The 13,698-nt window shown below is 31.2% G+C and overlaps 1 protein-coding gene across 1 annotated transcript in view; it reads right to left on the reverse strand.

The window, feature by feature from the left end:
• The window catches only part of LOC145306053 (bicaudal D-related protein homolog), an 80,319-nt gene that overhangs the window by 25,692 nt on the left and 40,929 nt on the right, over nucleotides 1-13,698 (reverse strand). The gene's annotated exons all lie outside the window — the stretch shown is intronic.

A 13,698-nucleotide genomic window follows, 5' to 3' on the forward strand; every position in this document is an offset into this window, starting at 1 on the left:
GTTTATTTTGGTAAAACGTGGGATCTCAAGGGACAATGGACAATAAATTGGTATGCATCTTTATTAATGATAAACAAAAAAAACATGCTCTACAGATTAAAGTTATAAAAGTTTAGACACTTCTATTTAAGGACCAATTAAAATTGGGTACTGTTTAAAGTACAATGTCTCCGTTCACCCAGGTAAAAAAATTATAGTTATAATGACTTTTTAGTATCTTATGATTACTTTTTAGGGATCTTAAGGGATAAGACATTGGTCTATAAATTTATATTTATGCCAAAAACACATGATTTAAAAATTGGACACTGTTTGTTAAACCTAATCAGGATTTAATAAAGCTTTCATTTTAAGTCGAGAAACCAGATTATAATCATAAAGCTTTGGGTACCAGTATAATTTAATATCAAATATCCCCTTCCTCCCAACTTTTTTACGTTAATCTTTCTATAACGAACGTCGTCATAGCACTTATGAAATTAAATGTTTTTGTGTTTTAGATAATTAGAGGGAAATTACTCAATAAGTTTTCGTTATTATTTTGGAAAGTACATACACTTTTCATTTTTAAGAAGCTTTGTTTTTTATATATTTTTTAGAAGTTAGTCTTTATTTTTAAAATAAAGTTTAAGAGTAAAGTTTATATCTAACAATGGAAAGATATAATAGATGCCAAAAATGACAAATTTGAACCATAATTATTGTTTCTATCCGTCCTAAAGTATCCACACTTTTCATATAATTTTAATAATAGCAAAATTTTATTATATATTTAGGAAGGAAAGGGAATTTTGACGGTAAATTATAATTGTCCAAAGTTTGATTAGAAACTTTGGGGACTTTTATTAAGTCTTGATTTTTTATAGAAACAATGCCACTAATAATCATAATCTGCAGAAGTGATAATTATGTCAATCATAATTGGGGAAGTACCGTCCATTGTCTTATCCCTTAAAACCGCTGATTACGTTGTAAGGAAAAGACGGTAAAGATAATCTTACTTTTCTTTACCGGATTTTTTAAAAAAAAAGTCCAATTTCTTCAAATTGAATCAGACAGTGCCATTTTGCGTGATTTATTAACAAAACTTGGTAGCTATGTTTCAACATCCCGAGAGGTTTTTTTTCCCTCGCTTCAACGATTCGAATGATATTTCAAACCAGAACGCACCATGGATTAGAATGTGATATTTGTGTAATTCCATGAAAATTGATAAATATCACAAGAATTGTTTTCCGCGGATACCCACATATGGAATACACTAACACAGTGAATAAGAAAAGATGTACAGACGAACGTACTTACAGACTTAAGTTTAGTAGTTTGAACAACAAATTTTATTTTGGCCAAATGATTAAATTTTAATCCAGAGTATAATTGTATTATTGTTGTGAAAAAAGGTTTGAATCTGTTCTATCTAATAAAAAGTATTGATCGATTTCAATCTTCTCAATCTTTATTTTATATCATCTTTTAATGTGCTTTGTAGACAGACGTACATACGAACATCCTACCCCTCAAAACAAGGATATTTCCAGGACAATGATGATAATCAAAATGACCCCTTTTGTTGATAAAAATCATGTGTTGGAAAGTTTGGACACTACTAGTTTGCAAACAACCAATCAAAATTAATAGAAGTACCCAAAGTTTTAGATCCAAATAATTTGGGTACCAGTGTAAATTACAGTCCAATGTACCCTCCCTCCCTGGAATATTTCATATAAACGTAATATTCAAAAGAATAAACAAATAAGTATTATTAAACAAATAGTAATCCTTTATTCTTAAGTAATAAGATGTCTTGCTGTAATTTGGATGTTCGTTAAAACTGAAACCTAATGGTGTTAAGTCTGGTAAGTGATGTTATTAGTGAGATTAGGGGGAATTCTTCGGCTCAACAGAGGCAACTCATCACCATTCACAGTTTGGACTTCCAGACAAAGGTTGTGCAATCAAAGGGTTGTTTGTCTATTTGGATGTTACTTAACCTAATATCCATGACAAGCTATTGATACTCTGGCTTCTCTAGATGATTACTTGAAATCGAAGCTCAGCCATTAGTAAATAATCACATAGATTCTAGACCTCATTAAGATGGTAAATCTTTCAAGGAAATATTATAATTGCTTGAACCCTGTCAATAACGGTTGATTGACATCAAATTGCAATGTTTTAAGTCGACAATGTTCCATACAACAAATCTAGTGGTTTGACGAAATGGGGTGTAAAACCCTACAACGAATTAATACCAATTTTTCGTTTATTTAAAGTATGTAAAATTTGAAAGTTGTTTTCCAATTTTGGGTATTGAGGGTGCCAGTGGCAAAAAAAACCTGTGTACGCAATTGAACAGAACATAAGATTGACAGAGAAAGGGAACTTGAAATTAGACATGCAAAAGGATGGATAATTATTAGAAGCAAAGATATTGTATAGGATGTTTGCGCCTGTCTGTTGTTTAGACTGTCTGTCTTTCTGACTTTTGTTTTGTCTGTCTGTTTTTTAGACTGTCTGTCTTTCAAACTTTTGTTTGGCCTGTCTGTTGTTTAGTCTGTCTGTCTTTCTGACTTTTGTTTTGTCTATCTGTTGTTTAGTCTGTCTGTCTTTCTGACTTTTGTTTTGTCTGTCTGTCTTTCTGACTTTTGTTTTGTCTGTCTGTTGTTTAGACTGTCTGTCTTTCTGACTTTTGTTTTGTCTGTCTGTTGTTTAGTCTGTCTGTCTTTCTGACTTTTGTTTTGTCTGTCTGTCTGTCTTTTGTTTTGTCTGTCTGTTGTTTAGTCTGTCTGTCTTTCTGACTTTTGTTTTGTCTGTCTGTCTTTCTGACTTTTGTTTTGTCTGTCTGTCTTTCTGACTTTTGTTTTGTCTGTCTGTTGTTTAGTCTGTCTGTCCTTCTGACTTTTGTTTTGTCTGTCTGTTGTTTAGTCTGTCTGTCTGTCTGTCTTTTGTTTTGTCTGTCTGTTGTTTAGTCTGTCTGTCTTTCTGACTTTTGTTTTGTCTGTCTGTTGTTTAGTCTGTCTGTCTGTCTGTCTTTTGTTTTGTCTGTCTGTTGTTTAGTCTGTCTGTCTTTCTGACTTTTGTTTTGTCTGTCTGTTGTTTAGTCTGTCTGTCTTTCTGATTTTTGTTTTGTCTGTCTGTCTTTCTGACTCTTGTTTAGTTTGTCTGTCTTTCTGACTTTTATTTTGTCTGTCTGTTTTTTTATTCTGTAATGAAGGGGTTATGACCATCATTTGTTATCTTCCCCTTCCCTTCATCTAACCTCTTTCCCTCACCTTTCATTTCCCTATTGTCCCTTCCCGTCTCTTCGCTGATATTGAACGGAATCTTGCTTGTTTTTATAAGAAATATAACTACAAACTTAATTAGAAAAATTACTTCCTAATTAATGGACGACAAAACAACAACAAAAAACATCATCAACCTACTGACATCTTTAAGAAAGCTCATTTAATTACATTTTTTAACTTAAATAATCAAGATATTTTTATTTCATCTATTATTGAGATGAACGTATTTCATCTAGTAGAAAAAATATATTTTAAATCTCTTATTTTCGGAAAAACAGTATCAAAATTTTCATAAAAAAGGTTATATAACATTTGAAAGATTTTTTTTAAATGTGAAAAGTCACACTTTAGTAATTTTTACAGTCCATCAAACTCTATACTACAGGATTTATATGAAACAAAATCAATGATTCTTTTTACAATTTATACGTTTTCTGTCTATTATTCTTTAAACAAGAATGACAACATCCATAATTATCAGGATATTAAAGGATAAAATTGATTTACATCCCTAATGATAACAAACAAAATGAACCCTTTTGTAGAATAAAATCATTTAATAAAAAGTTTTGATTCTACTTGTTGGAACCAACCAATCAAAATTCAATGAAAGCACCCAAAGTTTTTTAGCCAACGAATAAGAAAAAGCGGGTTTAAAACTTTGGGTACCACTGTAATTTATAGTCCAATGTCCCTTCTCTCCCTGCCAATTATCGAAAAGCTGAAAAACATATCTACGTGTACCTCTCTTTGGAGGGACCTTTTTTGTCTGCTAGCAAATTGCTTTCTGCTCTTTTGAAGCAACTTTTCTGTGTTAATATTTCTGACGATATTGGCTGATATTCAAAAGCCCAATTGAGTCTGCACAGGGTCCCCAACCCATGAACAAACATTTATTTAACCTCTGCCCCCTCTATCCTTTTACTTTAATCTTAGATCAGATGCAATTGCATTGTGGGTCAATACTGTATTGGAGTACAGCTATGCCCTCCCTCCTATTCTTTAACTTTGTTGGTTGCAATGTTAACATTTTGTAACACAGGAAATTATTTTTCTTTACATTTGCATATCCTTCTCTTATACTCACAGCAATAATATCTATCCTCTCTACTGTATACCAAATTGTTGGCTTCGTCCTTTGCCTCTAAAGGTTTAACCCAATGAAGGGTAGAATCAAAAGATGTTGCACCACACATGTTAACCAATATTTTTTCTTTCTTAAGAGATAAGACAAATGACAATAAAATGATGTACATTTCCAATAATAATGATTTAAATTTACAATCCCACTAGATAAAAGTTATTGGTTAAAAGTTGGACACTGCTAGTTTAAACCAACCAATGAAAAATTGTCAAAAGTAACCAAAGTTTTTAATCCTTCGAATCTATCTTTCTATCTAATAAACTATCTATGTCCTATCTATCTATCTATCCTGACATGTGCATATCCTTATGACACATGAATTGCGTGTTATACATCCTCTCTTCTTTATTTCTTTACATTTTCATCTTTTTTTCACAGGGTGTCCCAGTTTTATAAATTTGGAATAGATAATTAGGAATTTATGATAAGAATATGCAACTCATGTCTATACTTAAAGATCTCTTTATATGGGGACCAATTTTTCCTTTACACGTTAGTTGTTTGTATGTAGAGTGAAGAGTTTTACTTTTATTAGGTGGTAGGGTCCGAGAACATCTAAGGGGGGGGGGAGGGGGGGAGGGTGCCCGGGGGACGGTGTTAATGGGGGTTTTACTAAGAAATCTAAACCTACAAAAAAATTGGCACTCTTCCTAAATTTTCTATGGTTTTTATTTATTAATCACCCTGTTCTGGTTTAGTTTGCATTAATTAAGTTACCTTGTATGCTTGAACTTTAAACTTGCCCTTTGCACGGATTTGGATTATTTCTTTTAAAAATTGTATGTCCATTAAGATCTCACTAACCCCTAAACCGATATAGTTTTTTTAAAGAAAGCTTAACGATTGTGCTAATATATTTCTTTAAATTTTTCTAACCCCTCCTATAGCCCCTGGATGCTGAAAGCGCAGCGATTAGTCTATTCTAAAGTCCTCCTTACAATTAACTTTACTATGCGTTTTGTTATTTCTAAGATCTATGTATAGTGAGAAATAAATGTAACCAAATTATTTTTAAAAATCCTTATCCGAATCAGCGTAGATGCTTAACATCATATGTAAAACAACGGGTTGCAAACTATAAAAATGCTAACAAGGCTAAAGGGATTTTTAATATTAGTAGCGCAGCAACGACAAGAGAAACGAAAATTAAAGCCGGTTTTATAGACACTATTGGCAGATTTTTATCCAATGGAAATAAAAACGATTTTTTAACATAAAATAAAGTTTTATGCTACAGAAGTGTGTAGATCCAGACAAAAATCAGTGAAGTATTTTAAAAGTTCTGGGTCGACATCCCCCTACAAAAAAGTATTTCAACCATTCATACATTTATGTCTCACAACTTTTTACAAAAAAAACCTCTGATGATAATATGACACACTTTTTGTTATCTAAATTATAACCCCTCACACCCCTGGCATCCAACAGTTTTTTTTGCCTATTTGGATATTCATTAATCCCTAAATGCAATATGGGATGGGCGGACAATAACATATCATTGCATTTCCTTATATCTTAATGTCAATTACAGGGCAGGGATATTTAGGGATAAGACAATGGAGGATAAATTAACATATATCTCAAATTATGACAAACACGTTTATTCTTAAGTTATGTAGTAAGAGACTTTAAAAAAACAACAAAAAACTGTTTTATAGCAGTCGGACTGCCATGGGTGTTATATAATTAAATATGGGTCCTAATGATGGGAATGCTGACAAGAATATCTGTTTTTTAGCTTTAATATCAGCTGAGTAAATTACATTTTCCCATAGCATTGTGGACGTAAAAATAAAGTGAATTACAGAGTAGCTTCGCTACTAACAACAGTTTTACATCGAATTTGATGTAAACCAGTGAAATGTAAATATTTTATAATTTGATAATGAACAAGAAAAAAAGGTCAAAAATCAAATTTTGATATTTTTTGACGAGGTTTTCCTGCATGAAAAATGACATATTATTCATGAAACGTCAAAATAAATAAAAAAAATAATCTAAATTACTTTAAAATGAAAACTAAAATAATTTTGATAATAATTTTGTTCACAAGGAATGGTACAAAATTAATAGGTATTTATTATTGCTGTCTATTAATATCATAATTAAGATCATACTAGAAAGGCATTAAATTGTCTGTCCGTCAGTCAGTTGGCAAAGAAATGTGGGAAATGTTGATTTTCTCAGCAGGTATTTAATTTAGACAGCGACTTTTTTTTTTGAAAAGATACCCATGTCCAAAGAATATCAATTATACAACTTACTTGGCCAGTCAGTTTGATATTAAAGCAGCAGAAGATAATATTGGGGTATAGTCCCTTTCGTGGCAACGCCCCTTAAAGGGCGATTCTTTATGTTTTCAAAATGGCTTTTTTATAGGTTATTTTAGGTTTGGTTAAATTACATTGGGTTAGGTGATTACCCCGCAGGGCTAGGCAATTGGTACCGCAGGGTTAGACTCCCAAGAAGGGTCTAAAAATTGGAGAAAAGCTACTGTGAAAATACAGAGAAACGCCCCTTAAGGGGGGTTGCCACGAAAAGGACTATACCCCAATATTGTAGTATCATCATATCCTTCTTTCTTTTTCTTTTACTCCCTCTTTCTTTGTTGAACTTTTTTTGCAACTTATTAGGGATCTTAAGTGATAAGATGCATGATTATTCAATGTATTTACGTACAGTACATACTCAATTATTATAACAAATTTACCCGTTGAGGACTCATCGAATAAGATAGCGTGATAATAAAACTTTGGATACAAATGTAATTTATAGTCCAATGTCCCCTCCCCCTCTGCTTCATGTGGTTGTTGTCAACCTTGTTTTTCATATAAATACACCACTAACTTCGTTATGATTGCCCGATCATAGCGAGGAAAAAGTTACATTGATAATTTATGAAAGTAGCCAGGATTCTCTTTAATTAGGGCATATCTGTATGTAAATTTTGTACTACGTGTAATTTAGATACTCATCAAAGTTTAAACTTCTTTTTTTTCTCTGACTAACTACCAGAGCTGAGGGAAGAGGGCATTTATTACTGGTACCTAGTCTTATTTACACTCTTTCGTAATGGTTGGCTTCAAAACTTTGGATACTTTATTATCAAATAGTGATAGTTTACGAATAGGGGTATTTTTATTAATCATAATTGATATATTGTCCTTATTTCTTGCCTTTGAACTTTTCTTTTTTTAGCCAATCAATACTATGTATTCTTGTAGCTTCGCAACTTATGGACAAAACTATTCTTTATTTTTTTGTGTTGTAGATTTTTTTCTGCAGAAAGCGGAAAATTTTTATATGTTTCACTTGAGGGATTTAGGCTTTCAAAATTTTGGGGTGTTTTTTCAATATGAATAACACAAAAGAATAGCAAAAATGTAAAATGAAAAGTTACATTTTAAGCGTGAAGAATGGAAAATCTGTTGTCGTTATTCTATCTTTGTATCCCTGATTAATACTAATCTTTAAGATAAAACTATTTGCACAAATTGCCTATTTTGCTTAAATAATGTAGCTAAGCAATTTTTAAAAATTTGCAGCCGCGGCCGCAGCCATAGCAGCCAAAAACTAGGTACACGTTACAATCGCTCCCCATTCTAACCTGCCAAACAAGCCGCAACCTTTTATATTTGATGCATGGTGATTCTAGGGGCATTAAGTACAGAAAGACCATTTTAAGTAAGTTGATTTACTAGCTATTCTGACAACAACTTCTTGATCTTTAAATAATAATTTTGTTGGCTTCTCATGTATCATTCATGTTTTAAGGAAGCGTCTCTACACTACAGTCCAAGAAAAAGTAATTAAGTCTTGTAAAAGCATTTTGTATTTAGACAATTTTGCAACATATTTACATTAAATTTAGTTTAAACTTCTAGATAATAAAGTAAAAAAACACTTTAAGTTTTAAAGATCGTTTGTTAGACTGTCGGATATGTTAAGCTTTGCTATTATGGTTGTTGCCATCCTTGTTTTAAATTTGAAAATCAACATATAAGCTGCTATCTCAAAACTTGAAAATTTTGGTAATTTGTAAAGGTTTCCCAAATTTCTGAGCAAATTTGAAAGGATAAATTTATTATCAAAGCATCATAATTAAACTAGTTAAAACTACCTTAATCCTAATTATTTCTCATAAGGAAAGCAACTCTATTACTAAAGGTTTGGTAATATTTATTTATAGCATCGTATTATAGACAGCTTTACGTGGATATTAAAAAGAAAAATTATAAGATTAATACTGATTTTAATTTTATCAATATTATTCTTATATTCGTGGAAAATTGTTTGTAATTCGATGCTGTACATGATTTTTCAGTATTGCTGAGAACTGTTTCTAATCCAGCGGATATTAATCAGTTTCGAAGCCATGCTGAAAATGTTTTTCATTAAGACTCTGATTTAAGAATTTTTATTATCTTTTTTTGTAAATAAAAATCCATATAGTTATTATTATAACAAGGATGACAACATCCATAAAAGTGAAGAACTGAAACGGTAGGACAAACGGACATTAACACTTGTATAGTATCTGAACTGAAAAATCGGAACATAAATGTATAAATGTCGAATCAAAATTGTAGGTAAATTTGTTGAAAAACTGCTTAAAAACTGGATAATGTTTATGGACATACTTACATTTTTGGACTTGATTATAGAGTTGCTTCGCTTATAATATTGTTCTTTGTTGTCCCAGGAATCAATATATCAAAAATCAGATCAAACGGATAATTAAAACACTTGAAAATTTGTTGTTAAAAAAGTAGAAAAATCAACATGTTTAAAATGGACGTACGGACATTCTGGTAATGATTATAGAGTTGCTACGCTTTCTAAATCGTACCCAACTACTACAGGAATCATCATGCAAAGTTTGAAATCGATAGGACAATTCTAACATGCCTAAATTAACGAATAAAAGCTATCTATCTCGGACGGACGGACGGACGGACGTACGGACGGACGGTCGGACGGACGGACCGACCCTAATTATAGAAAAGCTTCGCTTTTAAAAATTAAACAAGGATATTATGAAATAATATTAACATTATTATATAAAATGATACATAATTTTACATTTTATTTTAAATGTCAAAAAGTTAATTATGAATTTTGATTTTTGGAATGTGACAAGTATTTATAAAAATAAAAATAATTAAAATAACAAAAGTCCTGTACTATTAATTTCTTTAGCATAGCCCTTTCTTTGTAACTAGGGTATTCTCAGTGATCTTAAGGGATAAGCCAGTGAATGATAAATTTATATACATCCGTAAAAAAAGATACACACAATTACTTCTTCTGTGATGAACTGAAATTTAGTTTCCGAAAGTGTACTTTGCATCCGAGTCCTATCTCAATATTTGCTACTAGCTAAAAAAGCTTCAAACTTCAACAAAAAATCTAAATTTGAAAAATTAAAATTTTGAATGCATAATGTATAAAACGTTTATACATTATATCGCCTTTCCTTTTGGTCGGAGTAGCGTTTGCAATAATTGGGTTATCTACTGTACACATTTGGAAATTATTGAAGAAATAGGCAATCCATTTTCAGCTTATCTCTTCTGTAATATAGACTAAAATTATAGATTTAAAAGTTAAGATACCAATAAAAAAAAAATTATTAGAATTAAATAAAAGTACTCAAAGTTTTTGAGCCTATGAATAAAATACCGCGGTAATGAAACTTTGGGTAATAGTGCAACTTACACTGAAAATAAGGAAATAATTGTTATTATCTAATCTTAAATTTTGTTTCTTTTATTACATTTCCATGTTCCATATTTTGTTTGATAACATTGTGCATAATTGTTTTATTTAAATTAAGGGCAACTATTGTCTGTGTTTTATTTACAATTCAGATTTACGGATGTATCATATAATCAAATTTTATTTGTCTATTTATGTTTTTTTTTTCTGTCAAGACATAACCCTATTAATACTGGCTATATTCATTACCATTATTACAATAAGCCAACTATTTGATTGCATGACCTTTGTTTCAAGACAGTGGTATGAGGGTGTAGGTGGGTGCCAACAACCCCCTTGAAATCGAAAAGTCAAGCCTTTCCCTTTTAAATTCCCTAAGGGTTTTTATACATTTACCCTTATATTTTTATGCCCCGCATCCATGGATCTAAAGAGCTACAACAATGGGCAGTAGTTTGATGCACATCCCATTATAATAAACAAATCACCCTTTACGTAGATTTAAATTATTGGCGAAAAAGTATAGATACTGCTAAATTGTTTTAAGCCAAGTAATAAGAGAAAGTATTTTTAAAACATTTATACAATTTTCAATTGACCGTCAGAAAGATCGACGTACAGTGATGCAAAAAAATATAGTAGCTTTGCTTAAAAAGACTTTTTATTTGATTACTTTCCCTGGTTAATTAATTATTTAAATTAAGCATTGTTTTTAAAATTTTTCAAGTGTCCTTTTAAACAAAGGTTAATTTGTCTAATCGCATGTGTCGTATCTTTAGTGTACCATTAGTACCGCAAAAATATTGACACAGTAAATTGCTATACCGTCAAAGTAAGAATTTAGCGTACTACAAAAGTATTAAGGCCGTAGCTTGTCCATTAAGACCTCTGAACGGATGAATTACCAGGAAGGCTACACATAGATCCTAAGATAGGGTTAGGCAACAATATGTCCCCTCCAATCTAAATATTAAATAAGGCTGTTAGTAGCCAATTTGAAAGTTAGGGTTATGAAATATTATACTATCATTAAAACTAGTACTGGATATGTATCATCTGGGACTGTATTTGAAGGCGACAGAAAAATATGTTGAATTTTAAGAAAAACAATATAGCCTAAATAAAACTATCCTAGGACTTCCCTTAACTGGATCACGTCACACACATACCAAAAAATCTTACTAAAATGATAAGAATAAATTTTTGTTTTTATGTTATTTAGATTAAGGTGATTCTAATAATCTAATAGGTGATACATATTGATGCCATGCTATTTTAAACAAACTGATTTTATGTGGAAATCAAGGCACACTCTTGTGAGTGTTCATACACTTTAACTGTCAAATTATAAGAGTGTGTCCAATCAAAGCTTTTTAGAGTGGCTATAAAAAATGACGTCATACTGCCCTGTCATTGGTAATTTAGTCTGTGTATTGGTCTATTATTTGTATTATATATGACGTAATTTTTTATAGGCACTATAAAGAGCTTTTGTTCAACCTGCTGACTGACTGACCGTAGACGACAAGTAAAAAGGTTCCTTTGTTTAAGGCGAGTCATATAAATCTAACGACACAGAAAGGAGCCTTTTAACGAGAATTTGATTTTATCTTTTTTTTCTCAAAATATAATTGCTTGGCAACTTATTAAACTTACCATGTTTTTTTGTCCAATAATATCTCCCCTAAACCCATTGAGTTCTTTTTGGAAAGGTAGCTTGATCTAGAATCTTTTTGCAATTTTATTATCAAATTATTGACATAATAGATTTTTTTTCGAAGTGTACTAAGTATTCTTAAATATTTTTGTTGTTTTGATCGTTTATAGAATGTTCGAGGTTTATTTATATATTATTTCTGATTAGTTCCGTTTTTCATTCAAGGTCAAAATTACCAGGGATAGGACAATGGCCGAGTAATTAATCGATAATTTCCTTACAGTGTTTTGTCGGGCGCATTCCGCCCCGTCCTTATTTTGAAAATTATGAAAATGAGTGATGGGAGAGTAGTTTGCTTATTACGTTAGATCAGGTTAGGTTAGATTATATTGGTTAATAGGTAACCCCGCATGGTTTAGGCATTGCATGTAAAATATCCCCTTCCTAACCCTGCACACTCTACTTTTCCAAATCCTAATCTGTGTCGATCAGTCTAAAATACAATAACTCTAATAAATAAATATTAAATGAGATTAATTTCAAATTTGTTTATATTTGATATTTTATTTGATATCACCACGTTTCGTATTCAATTTATCCAGGATCAGATATGCTTATGCTCTAAATAAAGGCTAAACCAATTGAGCTCTGAATTTTAGGGAAGCTTTGTATGTGTCTCGAGATAGTTAATAATCAATATTTAGGGCTTTTCGTGGCTTCAGTCTATTTTTAAGGTACATCACCCCTACAAATGGTAGGCCCGCTGACGATGTTTCTGATTATTATTTATCCGTCTATGTGTCTGTCTGTGTAAAGCACACGAACATACTAACCACTAACACCTATATTGCTCTCTTTTACAGTAAAACTCCTTATAGGTCCAGAGAATATGCAACTAATCTCCAAAGTCAAAAGAGAAAAATAAAATAAAAATCCTCCCCCCCCCCTCACCTCCAACAAAAAATTGTTTTTACTTTTTTACAAACTAAAATTAGAACTGAAGAGATGACCACTTTATTTTAATGTCATAATGACATAAGTAGACCAGTGGCGTGCACAACAATTCATAAGAGGGATGAGAAGCCAGAAGGGGATGGACAAAGGGAGAAGGCAGGTAATTCGATTTAAAATTTTTAGGGGGGTTATTGTCACCTCTCTACACCCACATACCGCACGATAATAACATAGACCTTTATTTTTATTGCATAGAATATGGTGGTGGGCTCTGTAGTTTTTTTTGTCGAATCATTACTCCATCCTAGTTGAGGTTAATGTTTGATATTTGTATCCACTGGTGTGCATTAACTTCCGCATATTATCACATTCGTAAATAGTGTTTAGAAGTTCGCAAAATATCATACAAAAAAAATGAAAAAGTGACTGTTTACTTGTTAGGATTGTGCTGTTGTAACAAAATGCGTTTCTGATGATTTGTTTATATGATACATGTGCAGAAATGGATGCATACCGAATTTATTATTAGGTATCAAATATTAATTAATTGATACGTCTGTAAATAAGTTGCAATAGTACTTTTTTAGTAGCAAAGCTACTCTATAACTAGAGCGTTTACTTTCACAACATATTTACAGTTTAAGTAGTGTATGCATCTTGTATCTAATGATAAATTGCTTAATATTAGATTAATTGCCTGCAAAATCATTATTAGATTTTTCTGATAATATTCATAAAATCTAAAACATTGGCCAGAACCAATAACATATTTATCTGAAAATCATTGACCAATTGATCAAGCCATTCATTTCATCTTCTGATTTAAAATTTTATCCATTTATTTATAATGATATTTAAAACAAGATTAATAAATTATTCAAGAGCAAAGTAAGAGGCTAATTTATTCTAATCCTGTAAAATAAAGCAGTAAGTTTTTT

This window comes from Acartia tonsa, chromosome 14 (assembly GCF_053477335.1).
Source record: "Acartia tonsa isolate MP-2025a chromosome 14, ASM5347733v1, whole genome shotgun sequence".
NCBI lineage: Eukaryota > Metazoa > Arthropoda > Copepoda > Calanoida > Acartiidae > Acartia > Acartia tonsa.